The 16,816-nt window shown below is 47.0% G+C and overlaps 1 protein-coding gene across 8 annotated transcripts in view; it reads right to left on the bottom strand.

The window, feature by feature from the left end:
* TSNARE1 (t-SNARE domain containing 1) overlaps positions 1–13,045 on the bottom strand; it is a 498,360-nt gene extending 485,315 nt beyond the window's left edge. For 4 of the 8 annotated variants that reach the window (XM_054816243.1, XM_054816239.1, XM_054816248.1 and 1 more), the window contains exon 1: positions 12,952–13,035. The gene's annotated coding sequence lies outside the window, so the exon portion shown is untranslated. Of the gene's footprint in view, positions 1–1,758; positions 1,895–12,951 lie in introns of all 8 variants that reach the window. The other 4 variants (XM_054816241.1, XM_054816249.1, XM_054816246.1 and 1 more) reach the window with 3 other exon arrangements.
* Positions 13,046–16,816: the final 3,771 nt, after the last annotated feature.

Genomic DNA, 16,816 nt, shown 5'->3' with positions numbered 1-16,816 from the left:
AATGCCACAGAGATGCAGGATGCAGCAAAGGGCCAGCACAAAGAAGATTCAAGACATGCCTGAACCATGCTAGGGAGATGTTTTTCTTGTATTTGGTCAGCACCGTTGAGATGCTTAGCATGACAGGGTGATCTTCAGAGGGCTACACGCTCATGAGAGCACTTTACAGACCACCACCTTCTGAGTTCCTATGTACTTTCTTTCAATGTTTTAGAGAGCTCTACTATTTTATCAAATCCATTTGACTTCTAAGGAGGGAAAAACTAGGCAAGAAAGGATAGGGTTACAAAAGAGGGAAGTCAACAGCTCCTGAGACGCCTGCCAACAGGATCTGCACTTAAACCAGGCAGTTTTGGCAGAGAACACTCTCAAAATTCGATATTTAGAAGTCTTATGATGTTGAACATATAATTAAAGGACACAAATGAACTAGGAGTTGATCAACACATACTTGTACCAAAGTCAGGAGAATGCATTCCCACAAAGTCTCAGCCGCCTGGTTCATCCATGCTACATCCGAACAAAACCCAAAACTCGCAAGTTGCCTCAGCTACTGCCAGTTTCCAATCCTAGAGCAACATATTTATTGTGATACAAACTTTTTTCCCCCCAACAATGTCCAGGCTTTGCAATATAAGAATAATGAAAACACCTACAAATTAGGTTTCTTGAAGAACTACAGCACTTGCTCCTCAAGAAGTGGAATAAATGGAAGGATTCAAACCCATTTTCCGACTGATCACCTCATTGGGGCAAGTCTACCGAATTCTCTTAAAACTCTCAATCTGCAAGTAATTAAACCAAACCCGTATGAAATTTATTCATTCAGCTGTTATACCCCGAACAAGCACAGTAGCACTCACACGCTAAGTTACCTCTTACTCACTAACAGTATCTAAAAATTCATTATCCAAAACTTGGCAGAATCGGGCACAGATTCTTCAATTTCAACCGAAAATTTCAAGTGACCTCGTAAGAAGTCAACCAAGACTTCTAAAAAGCTAATGTCAGTGCAACGTACAATGAGGAAAACCAAGCTCCAGGACACGTTCTCCCACCGTTCCGTCGGGCATGTTGGCTTCACTCAAGTCCAACCATGGCCCATGATGATTTGATGAGGTGTACAAGTCCAACGCACACCTCAGCACAAGTTATTTAAGTCCCCGAGAAACCACATGCAAGGGATAAAAGTATTGCAGATGCAGTCTTCCAGCCTTCCTACCCAACGTCCGGGTAATGGTCCACAGGCAAAAAAACATTTGGTCAACTCTGTCCAGGAAACATCTATTGAATTAAACTCATCACCAGTACATAGTAACCACTTGATAACTATGGTTATAATCTAGTTACAGGGGATGTGCGAGAGGAGGGAAGGACCTGAACTCTTGCTAGTGTTCAAGTCATCAAGAACATCTTAAATACATCATTTAATAATGAGACAAAGAGACACCACAAGTCAAATAAGGTTTTAAAGTAGGATCAATGATAAAACAGGAATATTAGGCAAGAGTGGGTAAGAAAAGAAGACATGCCATTGCAGAAGATACTGCCAAGAAGTTAAAACTGCCATCTGCTTTCAGTGCTCAAATATCAAATAGGGAAACTTTTGGCCAGTGGTCCCGTGGCATGTAATAGCTCCTCTTGATCTCCCTCAGTGCTCCTTGTCCTTACTGCTTTACCTACCTCAAAAACCACATAGCTGCCCAGCTGTAGCTGTTGAATGCAACTGAGCTTGAGGGCGGAAAGGAGAAATGGTACCTCTGACTTGTACTGATGGACACAGGACCAGCTTGGACAGTTGCAGAGCAAGAACCAAGAAACCACTGCTTTGGTTCTCCTCATTTATTGCTGTTTCTTTCCCAGCCGTGCCACCATGAACTCAGTAAGCAGGAAACTAAAACCAAAAAAAAAGCGTGATTCATATTTTATGCCATTTCTTCTTGAAAGGTTTCAACCAGTCAAGCTGCCTATCACCAACTTTAAAAGTCAAAGCAGCACCGAGTCGGCTGACACGAGCTGATTTATTACCAGATAATGCCTCCAAACCTCCCAAACCAGCTCTGCAGCCATCAGAGCCACCTCTTCCCTGGACGGTGCCCAGGAATCACTTGCAAATTAAATGCAACCAGATTTATTGCTTCTGCAACCCTGGAAATTCAAGTTACAGAGGTGACGTTACATTTTGTTTTGCCAATGCTAATCTAATACCTTTTTAAAGGTGTATAAGTTTCACCCTGTTGGCTTCCAACACTGAATTACCAGCTCTGCTAAGCTTCAGAATAAATGAGACGAGCGTGCCCTCTGGGTGAAATCCCTTGCTGTAATCTTTATTCAAAACACACCGCTCCGGAGCCTTGTGTGCATTGCCAAAAAAAAAAAAAAAAAAGAAAAAAAAAATCGCTTTGAGGTTTGCTCTTAAGATGGTAATTTGCATACCAACATTTTGCTGTAAAGCTTATCCAATGTCCCCGCTATTATTTTAATACTCAACTGTAGGCGGCCCCCTGAGCGGCGCACAGAAGTGCACGCTAAAAATATTCTTGCCTTCCCCGCCGGCTCTACACATGACCACAGGTAACGCCGGCTCGGATGCAAAACTGGGAGCAAAGGCATCCATCCGTCTCTCGAGGAGGATGCACATGCTCCTAAGCGCTCGAAAAAGGTGCCAAGAAGCAGAAAAGCACCTCTGCATGGATGGAGGAAGGATGCACGCAGCAGCTGGAGGAGAAAGACCGCAGAAAAAGCCAGTTTTGCAGCCAAGGAAAGCAGGAGAGGTTTATCCGAGCACGAGACGTACTTGGGAAAACACATTAAGAGGTAATAAAGCAGGCGAGGAAGGCATCGCCCAGGACATGAATTTAAAATGATGCTGAACAGAGGAAGGGAAAGAAACCTCACGCACAGAATAGGAGCGATCCCAGGCGAACGCGAGCACAGCCTGATTCACGCCCCAGAAGGGAGATCCCGGTCCCACTGGCAGCACCGTGTTGATGAAAGCGCATGAAAAAATGCACAGATTGCAGGTTTTTCTGTTCCCTCCTCCCCCTCCCCCTGCAAACCACGGTCTCAGAGGTTGTAATTATTTTTTGGCAAGGTGTAAACAGGTTCAGGAAATGAAACAAAAAACCCCCCAGAGTTATTTATGAGATGCGATGCAGGGAGCCGGCATTGGAGCCCAGCTACCAAATCAGCAAGCGCAAGGACACCCTCGTCTGCTTCGGAAAGCAACTTTGCCGAGTGGTCTGTGGCCAGCCAGGTAAAATAACCAGCCTCGGTCTGTCCAGGAAGGCAGGAAATGGAGCACGTTGAACCACCAGAAAGCATCGCCTAATTCAACTATGAGGGCTTTATCATGGAGCTGGTAGGCTTTGAGATGACGTCCATTGAGATGACATCCATCGAGATAACGTCTACCCAGCCTTTAACTGACCGCAATGACTTCCTGCCTCTCTGGGCAATGGGAGAGGAGCAAGAAGGACATCAGGATCGTAAGCCTTCCTTCACCAAAGCTGTTGTAGAAGGAAGCAGCCAAGGGGCTGCTACACACCTGTGTGTAGAAGATTGCTGAAGACCACTAATGGCCTTATCCTGAAGGCCACCACCTGCTTCCAAGGAGGTAATTATCATCCCAACCCAAGAAGGGCCACAAATTTTGAAAAGCAATTTGCTTGCAAAGAGCAAAGCTTTAGAATCTCCCTCTCCTTTCTGCCGGCAGAGAAAAGCAGCAAAAGCTGAACCCTCCCTGCAAGGCGACGTGGCACCCCAATGGGGCTGAAGAAGGTAACAGCATCTCAAGCCCATGAAGCAACCACCGAGGAAAATGCAAAAGCTCCTTCTGGTTTTACCAGGGGCCAAAGAAAGAGGGATGGTCAAAGCCAGGAGGTGCAGGGAGGCAGAACGTCAGGGTCAGGAGGACCTCCAGGCTGTTTTCTGCCCACTCTTTATATTCTGTGCTTGAAGCCTCGCAAACAGGACCAAGACTCAGCCCTGTTTCCAAGTATGGGATTATAATAAATTCTAATTAATTAAAAAAAAGGATGACAAACCCCATGCATTAGGAAAGGAACTGGACGAAGAGAGAAGAGCAAGCCTGTAGACCTGAGAGCCCATATGACACCTCTATATACAAAAGGAAACAAAGGTACATCTGAATAATGTGCAAAGAAAAACAAAAAAAGCAAAAAAAAAAAAGCAGACCTTGGTTTCCACGCACAAAGGAAAGAATCTTTACAATTAAACTGCAGGTATTTCCATGAAGAGAAAAAAAAACCCAACCAAGCAAAAAAAACCAGAATTGAAATCTTTTTCCATTACCCTATGTTTGGGGCAAAGGAGAAGAAACCCATCTGCTCGAAGCTCTAAAAATGATAATCAGGAAAATATCTGTAGCGAGACTGTCAATCTGCTTTTTCAAATCCAAAAGCGAGTCGGTCGCAGCATCCTGTTTTACTGTAAAATTACAGTAAGACGCATCTCCAAGGGACCAGTTTTGGCATTTGGCTAGGAGAGCAATCCATTACGCTTTTAGAAAAAACCACCCATACCTATGAAACTTCCCCGCGGTGCACGATCAATACCTAAGAGGGCTTTGGAAAGCACGCAGTTGTTCTCTAAAATAGAGGCATCAAAAAGCTTAGGACAGCATTTCTGGGGCTTTGACACCCACATTTTGCCACCTACTTCCATCTTCGGGCACTTGGAGTTAATAGAAGCTGAAGGTCCTTAACACTGAGACACTGAACACGTGCTGGCCTCAACACAACTTTAAGCACCATCTTTCTAATTTTTTTTTTTTGCCTTATTTATCATTAGTAAATGTAGTCCTAGTAAAATAACTTGATTTTTCCACCATCGCTACGAATCTGGATAGCTTGACAACCTGTACAAGATGGTAGTAAGATGATGGCGAGCATCAGCAGGCTGGGCACGCGTCCCTTAGCACAGCTATGCTCGTTCATCGTGGCCTAATCCTGCCCGCACCGACCCCACTGCTCTGTCCATGGCAGCTTCGGCAGAGAAAAGACTGAAATTTTAATTTTTTTTAAAACAAAAGCAAAAACACCAAACCCAAAACCAGAGAATAAACCAAACAAAACCACATGCACTATTATTAAATATATGTGAATTATAAATATATGACTTTATGCAATGCACTGTGGAAATTAATTGTTATTTAATAACAAATATATGTTCCTAAGTTTAATTTCTCATACTTTTTCACTGAGCATCTGCTCCTGGTCACTACTTGTGGCTGAATGTTTGATGGGACTGACACTGGGGTACCACCAACAGGTACTCAGGTGCCGTGGTTTAGGCCCAGCCAGCAGCTGAGCCCCACACGGCCACTCACCCCTCCCTCAGCAGGATGGGGAGGAGAAGTATAACACAAGGCTTGGGTTGAGATAAGGACAGGGAGAGATCGCTCACTAATTATCATCACGAGCAAAACAGGCTGAATGTAGAGAGGAGATTCATCTAATTTATTACCAAGCAAAACAGAGTAGAGGAATGAGAAAATAAAATCAACTCTTAAAACACCTCCCCCCACCCCCCCCCATCTTCTCGGGCTCAACTTCACTCCCGGCTTCAACCTTCCCCCCCTCAGGGGCACAGGGGGACAGGGAATGGGGGTTGCGGTCAGTTCAGCACACAGTGTCTCTGCCACTTCTTCATCCTCAGGGAGAGGACTCCTCTCAACGTTCCCCTGCTCCAACATGGAGTCTCTCCCACGGGCTACAGTCCTTCACGAACTGCTCCAGCATGGAGTCTCTCCCATGGGGTGCAGACCTTCAGGAGCAAACTGCTCCAGCGTGGGGTCCCCCACGGGGTCACAAGTCCTGCCAGAAAACCTGCCCTGGCGTGGGCTCCCCTCTTCACGGGTCTACCGGTCCGGCCAGGAACTTGCTCCAGCATGGGCTTCCCACGGGCCACAGCCTCCTTCAGGTGCCTCCACCTGCTCCAGCGTGGGGTCCTCCACGGGCTGCAGGTGGAATCTCTACACCCCCTCATCCTTCCTCCATGGGCTGCAGGGGGACAGCCTGCTTCACCATGGCCTTCACCACGGGCTGCAGGGGGATCTCTGCTCCGGCGCCTGGAGCTCCTCCTGCCCCTCCATCTGCACTGACCTTGGTGTCTGCAGAGTTTCTTACATCTTCTCACTCCTCTCTCTGGCTGCAAAAGCTCCTCCAACTGTTTTTTTTTCCTTCTTAAATATGTTATCACAGAGGCGCTGATTGGCTGGGCCTTGGCCAGGGGTGGGCCCGTCTTAGAGCCGGCTGGCATTGGCTCTATCAGACACAGGGGGAGCTTCTAGCAACTTCTCACAGCAGCCACCCCTGTAGCCCCCCCGCTACCAAAACCTTGCCACGCAAACCCAACACATCAGGTAAGAAAGGGGCTGGGGATATATCAAGCAGACGACAGAAGACATCAAAACATTTGGGAAAGATAAATCGCACCTCAAGCTGTTTAGCAGTACGTTTAAAGTTGTATAAATTAGGTATTTTAGAAATTAGGAGGTTGTTATAAGTCTAGAAAGTTAATAGTGTCACAAGGGATCATAAATCAAATTGTTTTGTGGAGGAAAGAAAAATAGAAGTGGAAAGCTGCATTAAGGTTTAGCTCTTGCTTCACTTTACAAGGAGGAAAAGCTCAAGATCCGCAGCTCCCAACAGGATGCAGCTACGTGGAAGATGGTAAAAAATTATCTAGATCGCTCTACGCCTTAATGCTCAGCACCTACTCTCACACGGCAACAGGATTTTTAATTTATTTTTATTTTTTTTTTAATTAGCTGGGAATAGAAAATGCAGTTCATTGGAGTTAACTTCAAGTCATTGTAGCAGTTATCATTGCCAAAAAAAAAAAAAAAGTTTGTTTTCTCATTAATAAAGACTCCGTGGCAAACAGAAGGGACAAAGAGGGACTTTCAATCACCGGCAGGATGTGGAACAACCAGCACTGTAAGCAAATAATCTGCGTTCAAAAAATTTAAAAAACAAAAAAATAATCAAGCCTGCATGTTGCAAAAGGGATGCTTCGACAGAAGTCAATGACAAAATTATGCAAACTCAAGGGATCGCTGTCTGTAGCTCCCGTTTCCAGGCGGATGAAATCGCAATAAATAGCGAACGAAGAAAATATGTCATGTACGCGTTATATCGAACAAGGTGTTACCCAGCGCGTCAGCACAGTTCCTGCAGCCTGGTCGACCTTCCCCATCGCAAAACAGATGCACGGCGGCGTTTTTTTCTCCCCTCTCCAAAACAAGAAGAACTTGGAGCATAACGAACATCTCCAGGCCGGGACACGGGATGCTGCAAAGTATTTGCTAATAATTCAGCTCAAACATAATTGCAATTATCTACAGTTAGTTGCAACCGCTGCTTTGCTCCCTCTGATAAAAAGCCCTTTTCTTTTTTTTTAGCTGCCGATACGTTTTTTCCAAACAAAACATTCACATTAAAAATTCCAATAGTGGTTATCTAACCAAAGACTAAATTCAAAGGGGGAATTTTAATGCGAAGCGGAATTTTTTGCACGAAAAACTCTGCCTTTGCACAGCACAGACTGGACTTTCCCACCGTCGCACAACTCACAAATCTGATGAAATATTGAGAGAAAAAGAGGATTTTTCTCTCCCAAGATGCCCCAAAATTGAAGCACGCGAGCTGGACAGCGAGCACCATTGCATGAGGACTGCGGTCACAGTCATGAGACATCACATGCTGGTAAATAAATACGAGAATTTCAGGGAGAAAAAGAAAAATTAAGAAAAACTGTGTTCACGGCTGTATATGCCTCCACCACAGAGCCCCCGAGCAATCTGCTCATAGGAGATTTTTTTTTTTACAAAGCTGCCATAAACAGCAAGTTTGGGGGTTCCCCTCATACCATATTCGAGCTTCTGGTTTCTCACGCAGCAAAGAAGTGGGTTAATCCAAAAATTTGGGTCACAACACCTCCAAATTTTCCCCCCTGCAGAAAAATGAAGGAGGCACATCCCTCCTCCACGCAGAAGCATCGCAAGAAGATTCATTGTACACTGGAAAAAAAAAGCAACAAGTTTCAGCAAGGAGCATGATCCAAGTCCCTCACGGTGGAAGAAAATGTTTTATTTTACAGTAATAAGGACCAGATGATGGAGGAGTCCTACCGGGGGGGGGGGGGGGCGAAATATACATGGCCAAGTTATTAAAGACTACAATCATAATAAATGTATGCACCAGGGGAAGGAGGACAATAAAGTCCCCGATAACCTCAAAAAAAAAAAAAACAAGTTTTTGCAACGTGTGGCTTTAGCGGATAGCGGAACAAGAAGAAAACAAACGCTACGCAATGAAGAGCATAAACCATTTTGCGGTTATTTTCTGCTTTTATTTAGGGAAGAGATTACAGAGACAGCAAAGAAATCGCAGCCTGACCCAACATGAGCATTTACTTAAAAAAACCAAACGAACAAAAAAAAAAAAAAAAAAGGCAAATTTAAAAAAAAAAAACTAAGTACAGGTATTGCAGCCAAGTGCGACTTCATTCAAGGAGAAACTGGAAAATGTTTTGCAGATTTTGGTTGCAGCATCCCAGCAGATGAGTAGCCAACGCACCTAAACTGCCCTTGGGAAAGCTTTTCTCCACAGCTCTGCATCCCAGCAAAAAAGCATTAAAAAACACCTGGATACACCATTTTTTTTTTTTTTTACTTATCTTCAGAATATATTTAAAAAAGCAACTGATCCCCAATGCAATCTTTGCTTTCTAATGGCGCTGCAAGCAAAACGGACATGGGGAAAAAAAAAAAAACCAAACCACACATCCTGCCCCTTTTTCTTTTTTTTTAGTTAAATGCTGTTTTTTCCATCATCAGAAACACTGAAAAGCAGAGACATGCCCATGCACTGCAACAAAGAGATGGCACCTGCCTACTGAATTTCCTGACTAGTGACACTATGAAGAAAAAGAGTTTTAAATAGAAACCTCCCTGCAAGTGTTAAATCAGATTAATTTAACTCTTTTGCATTATTTTAATCTTACATAGCATCGTTTGCAAGGCAAGCAGGGGGGAAAAAAAAAAAGAAAAGTAAGATTCTTATCTTGACCATATTCCTTTGGAAACACAGTGTATTATTAAAAACCACAAATAACCTTTCTGACAGTAAAAGGACACACGCTTCCAGCTCCTTCGCAGTAAGGCGATGGCATGAATTTTATACTCAACGTCAAGCGACTGGGCACGAGCTTCCCTGCATCCCTGCAACGCTTAACGCCACTGCTGGCAACGCCAACACAAGTTTGTGGCCAGATTTTATTTGCACGTGTCAAAAAGTACGCTCAAAATAAAATTTAAAAAAAAAAACAACCAAAAAATAATGCAATTTGAAGGGTTGGCGATGCTGCTGGAGGACAAGTTTTGCAATATTTTCCCAGCAAGTGCCAGCACGCTTCATTTTGCATGAGTTAAGCTCATACTTAGGTATGTGGATGACATTTAGAATCATAAAACCTTTAAGGTTGGAAAAGACCTCTAGGATCATCAAGTCCAACCGTCAAAACAGACCAAATGGATCATGCCGTAGGCAAACGCATCAGCTCCTACGGTCAGGAAGACACCACCAACCACGTCCTGGGTGGAAGGTCTCAGTCCTCCATCCATCCGTCAGGTCTCACGGGGATCAGATGTGGACGCACGAGTCCCTTCCGGCGCGAGCAGCTGATGGCAATGACTCCAACCCTACATCAAACACGGGCAGAGGCTCCTCCAGCTCCCACAAAACCCTCGGGTCACGGGTGTCATGGATTTAGACGGTCCCCTGCAGCCCCAGGAACCCTCAGAAGGTCCATAAAAAGCCAAGCAGGAGCCACCTACCCACCCCGCTGCCCAAACCAGCTCAAGTGTAGGAAGGAAGATAATAAAGACGGGAAAAGTAAATTAGATTTTTTTTTTTTATACGTTCTTTCCATTTTCATCTAGCAGAATGTGTTTACTGCACAGGCAGGGAATCGAAAGTATTATTTTTATCTTGATATTATTTACCCTTTCACACTCGCTATTTAAATATCCCTGAATTCCCAGAAGAACCAGTAATTCAAAATACCATTTGATATATATTTATAAGCAAGGGGAAGCACAGACTCATTCATTTTCAGCTTGCCTACTTCTTTTTTTTGCCTTTTTTTTTAAATTAGATTTTAAGTGCTGTAATATCGATGTGTAAATTTATCAAGACACGTAAGTATTATTTCTCCTCCACCCTCAGCAGAGGATCTCCAGCCCCAGAACAGGCATCTTGCTGGCAAGGAGACCCAGTCACACCAGAGTCGCACGGTGAGGAGCAAACGTCGAGAGGTTTACAACAAAATAAATTAAAAAAAAAAATAGAAAACGAGCGAGTTGTGAGAAAAGGAATAAGGCTGCTTGCACAAGAGAGGATGGGAGAAAAAAAAACAAAACAAAACAAACCTTAAAATCTCTGTTCTACCGGTCGCTGCAGCCAACCTCAACTAAATAACCTGCAGTCATCGCACACGAGGTGACCCTGGATGCCAGGAAAATCACGGCAGCCCAACTTTATACTGCAAAAATCCCTCTGAACCAAGCAATCGCCAATACCCCTCTAGGAAGGGGACGTCGTATCCCAAAGCCCCCGGTCTCGTTTTAGACGCGACGGGAGGAGGCGACGGAGACGGAGATCTAACCGAGGAGCCAGGATCGCAGCAGGACGCGTGGTTGTGCCGCTCAGCCTCTCCAATGTCCATCAGAGCTCCATCGGCAGCAGCTGCGGCTCGGTTTTAATTGCGTATTTAACGTACGCGAGCAAACCAGCAAGGTGGGAGGCTTCGGCGAAAGTGGCGGGGGTTATTTGGCGCTCGGCGGATGGCTGGAGAGAGGGAATCAGCGCAGCGTCAGCACCCCAGAAAAAACCCTGGAGGTGAGGTGAGATGGAAAGGGACGTCATAGCTGGAGAAGATGACATCAGGAAGGCATCGAGGGGGTCAGACAGCACCTGGCCCGAGTCATCAGCGACGTAAAAGACCTGAACCGTCCGCATCGACTCCCGGACCGAGGCGATACAGAGATCGGGCAGGATGGGGCACTGCATATGCAAAGGGAAATACCAGCCTGGAAAAGGGGTAAACGCTGGATAAAACGCGAAACCGTATTGCTACCGCGTGAAGGAAGAAAAAGGGGGGGGGGAATAAATAACAAAACCAACTCGTAGTTTAGTCCGACTTTCCCAGTCCACGCGCCACAGGGCTAGTAAAAACTTAGAATTTAGCAGGACAAAGTGCAAAGAGCAAAACTCCAGGCCACCGCCCCGCGCGGGGTTTGCAAACGGACGCCCGCTCGTTTACGCGGCGCTCCCAGACGCGAGGACGCACCTCCAGCCGCAAACGTCACGGAACGCTTCGAACGCAACCGAGCAGAGGTTTTGCAGCGCGGCGGCAACAGAAGAACAAAAGCTCCCTTTTTTAGGTTTCCAAACCCTCTGGGGTTTTTTTTTTTTTTTGAGACACGCGCAAAGACGCCAAGCGGTTCGGCGGAAAGGCGAGATTCTCCCAGCAAAATCCACTCCGGCGCCAGACGCCGCGGGTTAATCGCGTCACACGGCTAAGGCGAGCTTTTACGAAAAGCTTCGGACCACAAACGCTCTGAAGTACAAAAAGCAACCAAAAAAGTTTCCGCAGCCAGCCAAGCGCCGGTGCTTTATGCGTTTATACTCTCCTCGCGCTTGCGGGTCCAGCTCACTAACTCATTTACGGCTAAAGCTTCCTGAATTAGCCTGGAAGGGAAAAAAAAATAATAAATAAATACGATGAAAAGAAGTACCGTTATACCCTACGGGAGGTTAAAACTGGGTCACAAACCCCCGTTGTTTAACTCCGACGCGGGGCACGGAGCAGTTCCCAACGATGCCGTTGCACCGGAGGTCGACAATCAACGTTTCGTTGCGTCAAGCGAGCGCGGGACGGCGTCACGGCGAGCTCCAACCCGCCCCCCGGTCACGCGGGACACGAGCGTGGTCCGTGGGAGAACACGGCACCCTCGGCACACATGCGCCGCCTTGCTCACGCCCCTGGGCCCTGTCCCCAAACTGCTCGCACGCGCACGACCCCAGGTGAGGCCAGCCACAGGCCCTACACCGTGCCAACGCACGCGTGCAAACCCTGCACGAGAGCGGCCGTCGTCCCTCGTTTGCACGTGCACACCCGTGTGCAAGGCCAGCCCCGCTCCCCAGTTGCAAACATAAACCTCTGTGCACAAGATGCGTCCCTCAGCCAGCCCTGTCCCCAAGCTGCACGCACAGTGCAAAACCAGCCCTGTGCCCGTGTTGCACACACACACCCCTGTGCAAGGCCAGCCCCGTGCCCATGTTGCACGCACACACCCCCTCTGTGCAAGGCCAGGCCTGTCCCTAGGCTGCATGCACACCCCTGTGCCAGGCCAGCCCTGTGCCCATGCTCCATACACACCACCTCTGTGCAAGGCCAGGCCTGTGCCCACGTTGCACACACACCCCTGTGCAAGGCCAGCCCCATCCCCATGTTGCACACACCCCCTCTGTGCAAGGCCGGCCCTGTGCCCACGTTGCACACACACACCCCTGTGCAAGGCCGGCTCTGTCCCCATGTTGCACACACACCCCTATGCCAGGCCAGCCCCGTGCCCATGTTGCACACACACGCACACCCCCCTGTGCAAGGCCGGCCCTGTCCCCATGTTGCACACACACACCACTGTGCCAGACCAGCCTCGCCCCCGCGTTGCACGCGCGCACACCCCCCCTGTGCAGAGCCAGCCCTGTTCCCAGCTTTCCCCCGTCCAAGGTCCCTGGGTCACCCCCCGCCCCCCATGCCGTGTCACACCCGTGTCACGCCCGGGGGGGGGGGGGGGGAAGAGGGGGGAGGGGCGGGGAAGGTCCAACACGCGCCGCCGCTGCCGCGCGCGCCCCTCACCTGCCGCCGCGCGCCCGTCGCCGCGAGGCTGCGCCGTGCCGCCGGCACCCAAACATCACGTGACCGCGGCGGTCCCGCCCTGATCACGTGTTCGCCTCCCCTCACCCCGCCCAGCCCGCTGGAGTCCCGAGCCCGCAGGTGTCGCCGCCGCCCCGGACTGCAACTCCCAGCATGCACCGCGAGGCGACGCTCCGCCCCCTTTCCCCGGTGACCAATCCCCGGAGGGGGCGACCCGAGCGTGACGGACATCCCCGAGGTCCCGCCCACCGTCCCTCAGCGCCGCCCGCCTCAGGACGCTGCTGGCGGCGGGTCCCGCCGGAGCAGTTCCCGTTCCCGTTTCCCTTCCCCGTGTCCCTCAGCTCCGCGCTGCCCCACGGTCTGCCCCCCACCCTCCTCCTCCCTTCCCGCCCCTGTTGAAGACCCACCAGACGCCCTTAGGCTCGTCGGGTCCCACCTTCCCCCTGCAGCCGCGCTCCCCAGGGTGGCCTTCCCCTCCCTGAGGCCCGCCCGCCACCCCTTCAGCCTCCTGTCGCGCTATGGGCTCTCTGCTGCTCTTCCCCTTCCTGAGGAGTCGCCTGTCCAGTCTCCTCTGGCCCGTAAGGTAGCAGTGTACGACCCCTGCCCGCCTCCTAGCACCTTCCCTTCTCCCCTCTGTCCAGCCATACCCCACCAGCCCTGGTTCTCCCCTCCTATGTATCACTGAAAACAGTGATCTGAACAGCTCGGCTACCTCCCCTCGGGCGTCCATAGGGAGCTACGTGGTGAGGAGCCCCAGGGTGGGGCTGTGAGGGATGTGGTTAGCCTTTGATGGTGGTGGGACTGTAAGTGATGTGGTTAGCCTTTGATTTCATCAGCTGAGAAGCCCTTCAGACTCCCGCACTAGATGAGCTGATTCTCCTTTAATCATTAATAGATACTCTCTGTTAATCCTTAGGGCAGCATAAACTCTTTGAGAACGGGTTTGTGCCTTCCTTTGCAGACCTTAGCACACCGCACACAGGAACAGAAATAAATAAAAATCACCGACTCGCTGCTACTAAAGCTACTAATGCTGTTCAAAACACCACGAATTACAGACCAAGACTGGCGGTTGACCAAAAAAGTGCTTTCATAGAGCAGTCCGGCACACAGAGTGTTTGGTCCAACTCATGCTGTACCTGGGAGGGGTTTGCTTTTTGCAAAGTGACAGCAGCTTTACTTGGTGGTTGGCTTCGCAAAAGGAGATATAAAGCAAGGATTTTCTTGATAGGGCCTTTAAACAACAATTCATTTTAACAAGGGGTTGACAAGCCAGCTGCCTTTTCAGAAATGTAGTTCTGCACCAGTAGCCAGGCCAAAAAAAGTTTTAAAAGGGCTGAGGGGCCACCTGAGCCTCCATAAACTTCAGGGTTTTACAGCACCAAACTGCTATCAGAGCAGTTTCCTCGATCTTTTGCTGCATTGGTAAATCATTTATTTGTGTGGGCTCTAAAGAAAATCCCTTTGGAAAAGGGCCATAAAAATGCATTGATAACAAAATACAGCTGTCCTGCTTGCCGTCTGCAAAATCCTCTGACTACAGTTAAATGTGCAACACACTGAGTCTTGCTGGGTGTTTTTTGGGGGCCGTTGGGGGGGAAGGCAGGGCGGGTTAATCCTGCAAGAAACATAAATTACAGTTCAAAACCACCGTGCAAAATTTTCTGTAATTTTCAGTACAAATCATACTTCCTTTCACTGTGAGCCTCATGAAAGTAAGTCAGAAAAGAAATATATAAACATGCCAATATAGGACACAGACAAAGTATTCTAAGGGACAGCAAACATCAAAATTACAGTGAGATAAAACTCGTGATTGCTTTGGTTTAGAGTCTACATCTTAAAGTTTTTGCATTTCCTGTTTGAAGAAATACTGCTTTATCAATAAGTGCGTTATTCATACAATAATACCGCGTGTTCTCTTGGGACATTTTTCTTCTGAGGGATTTGGGCTTTTGCAGCCCTTCGTATTGTGTGCATCAGGACTGGTCCTTGTTATTACCAGCTGCTTATTGATCTGTTACAGCTTTCAAAAGGAGCAAGGGTTGGTTCTTGGCATGGTGTGGACATCAGGCCTTTTACGTAAGCAGACAAGGCGTCTTGCATCATCGAAGCTGATGCTTTCTCTGAATTGAGAAAAAAAAAAACCCAAACAATTAACAGCTTTGTTCCATCCCATAGCAACAGCATATATAAATCTAAAAAAAATATACATTCAACTGTATGGAGACCAAAAGCCCTAAGGGCCAAAACTTTATTTAAACAGTTAATCTTCATGTTTGTCATCTTTTACTGGGAGGAGGTTGCCCGTTCGCCAGCTGCTGCGTGGCATTTCCCAAGGTGGAAGCAGTGACTTAATCCCGGGATTAGTGAAACTCATGGAGGTCAGACCTGCATCCCTGGAGGAGTTTGGCGAAGGTGCCTTACGGGTGAAGTTGTCAGCGTGTTTCTGTTTTGGAAAACTGCCCCAATTCCTCTACAAAAATGAAATGGGATGCATCAGAGGATCTCTACCTGAATTTAAATAACCACAGCAATGATGGTTTCACCTCTTTCCTGCCGAGATGATTATCCAGTTAGGTTGACTGTGTCTTTAGGGGATTTCTTCTGGTGTTTGGAAGGAGTTTCCTTTTGGCTCACTGGTTTGTTTTGTGAATCATCTTAAATCATAACCTTTTAAGAGCTGTGCTATTAAAGTATTTATAGAAAGGTTATCCCTTTGTCCTCTCGGTTACTTTTTCCTAAGCTGTGTTGATTTGGTTTCTCTATAACAATACCTCCTGGCTTTTCATCAGCCTCTATTGCCACTGCCATTTCTTTATGTCATCTAATGAGTTTCTTTGACATACAAAGCAAGTCATGCTCTTATGAAAACGTTATCAAGGATTTTATAGAAAATGATAAACTATGATAGCCAAATATCTTAGAGAATATTAAAAGAACAATCTGTCTCCTACTGAATTTCAGTTTAAGAAAAAAAAAAAGAACAAACATAACGGTTGGTCTTGATGATCTTAAAGGTCTTTCATCACTTCTTATAAAATCGAAACTACTATTAATTTCTCTTCTGTTTTGGATTGACTAGAAGTGTTGATAGGTTCAGAAAAGGTGAGGTAATTAAATAACATATCACAAGAAAGCTTCAATGACTGCTTAATTTATCCCATTAGCACACAGTTGCTATGTCACTCCCAACAGCCATGTACACATGGCAGCAAAGCTTTTCTAATACAGCACGAAGGTAAGAATAAAGAGCAACTTATTATTGCAACAGCATGAAGAAGAAAGCCTGAACACTTGTCTGGATTATGTACAAATTTCTCCAGATTTTGAAATAGTCTAGGAACTATTTTTTTAGAGCAGTTTTTCATCTTCTGTGCTTGAGGAGTCTCCACTTTGGGGGAAAAAAAACAAAAAAAACCAAAACCAACAACGACAACAACAACAAAAAACCACCAAACTTCTTTTCAGAAGTTTCTTTCTCCATTTGCTCCAATTGCTTTTCAGATCTCAATGAGACATTATTTCCTCCACCCCCTACCCCCCTCTTTTTGCTATTTTTACTTGCTATTTTCAGTACTTGGGCTGGGGTTATAGCTTTTCTGAAGACTGCTAGACAAAATATAGATTTTTTTTAGCAGTACTTAGCTTTCCAATCCCGGATTAATTGGACAATTGCACAGTTGGGAGAGTGTTTTTTTCTTTGATAAAAAGGCTGTTTTCCAGTCAAATGCCTATATATACAAACCAGTCAACTGCAAGGAGCACAGGAACAAATAGAAGTTGGCCTGAACGCTTCACAAAACCAAGTCTGATTCTTATTTCCTATTTCCAGAGATCCATGACG

The sequence above is a fragment of the Grus americana genome, chromosome 2 (genome assembly GCF_028858705.1).
Source record: "Grus americana isolate bGruAme1 chromosome 2, bGruAme1.mat, whole genome shotgun sequence".
NCBI lineage: Eukaryota > Metazoa > Chordata > Aves > Gruiformes > Gruidae > Grus > Grus americana.
The sequence above is the reverse complement of the archived record's forward strand: the minus strand, read 5'-3'. Positions and strand labels throughout refer to the sequence as shown.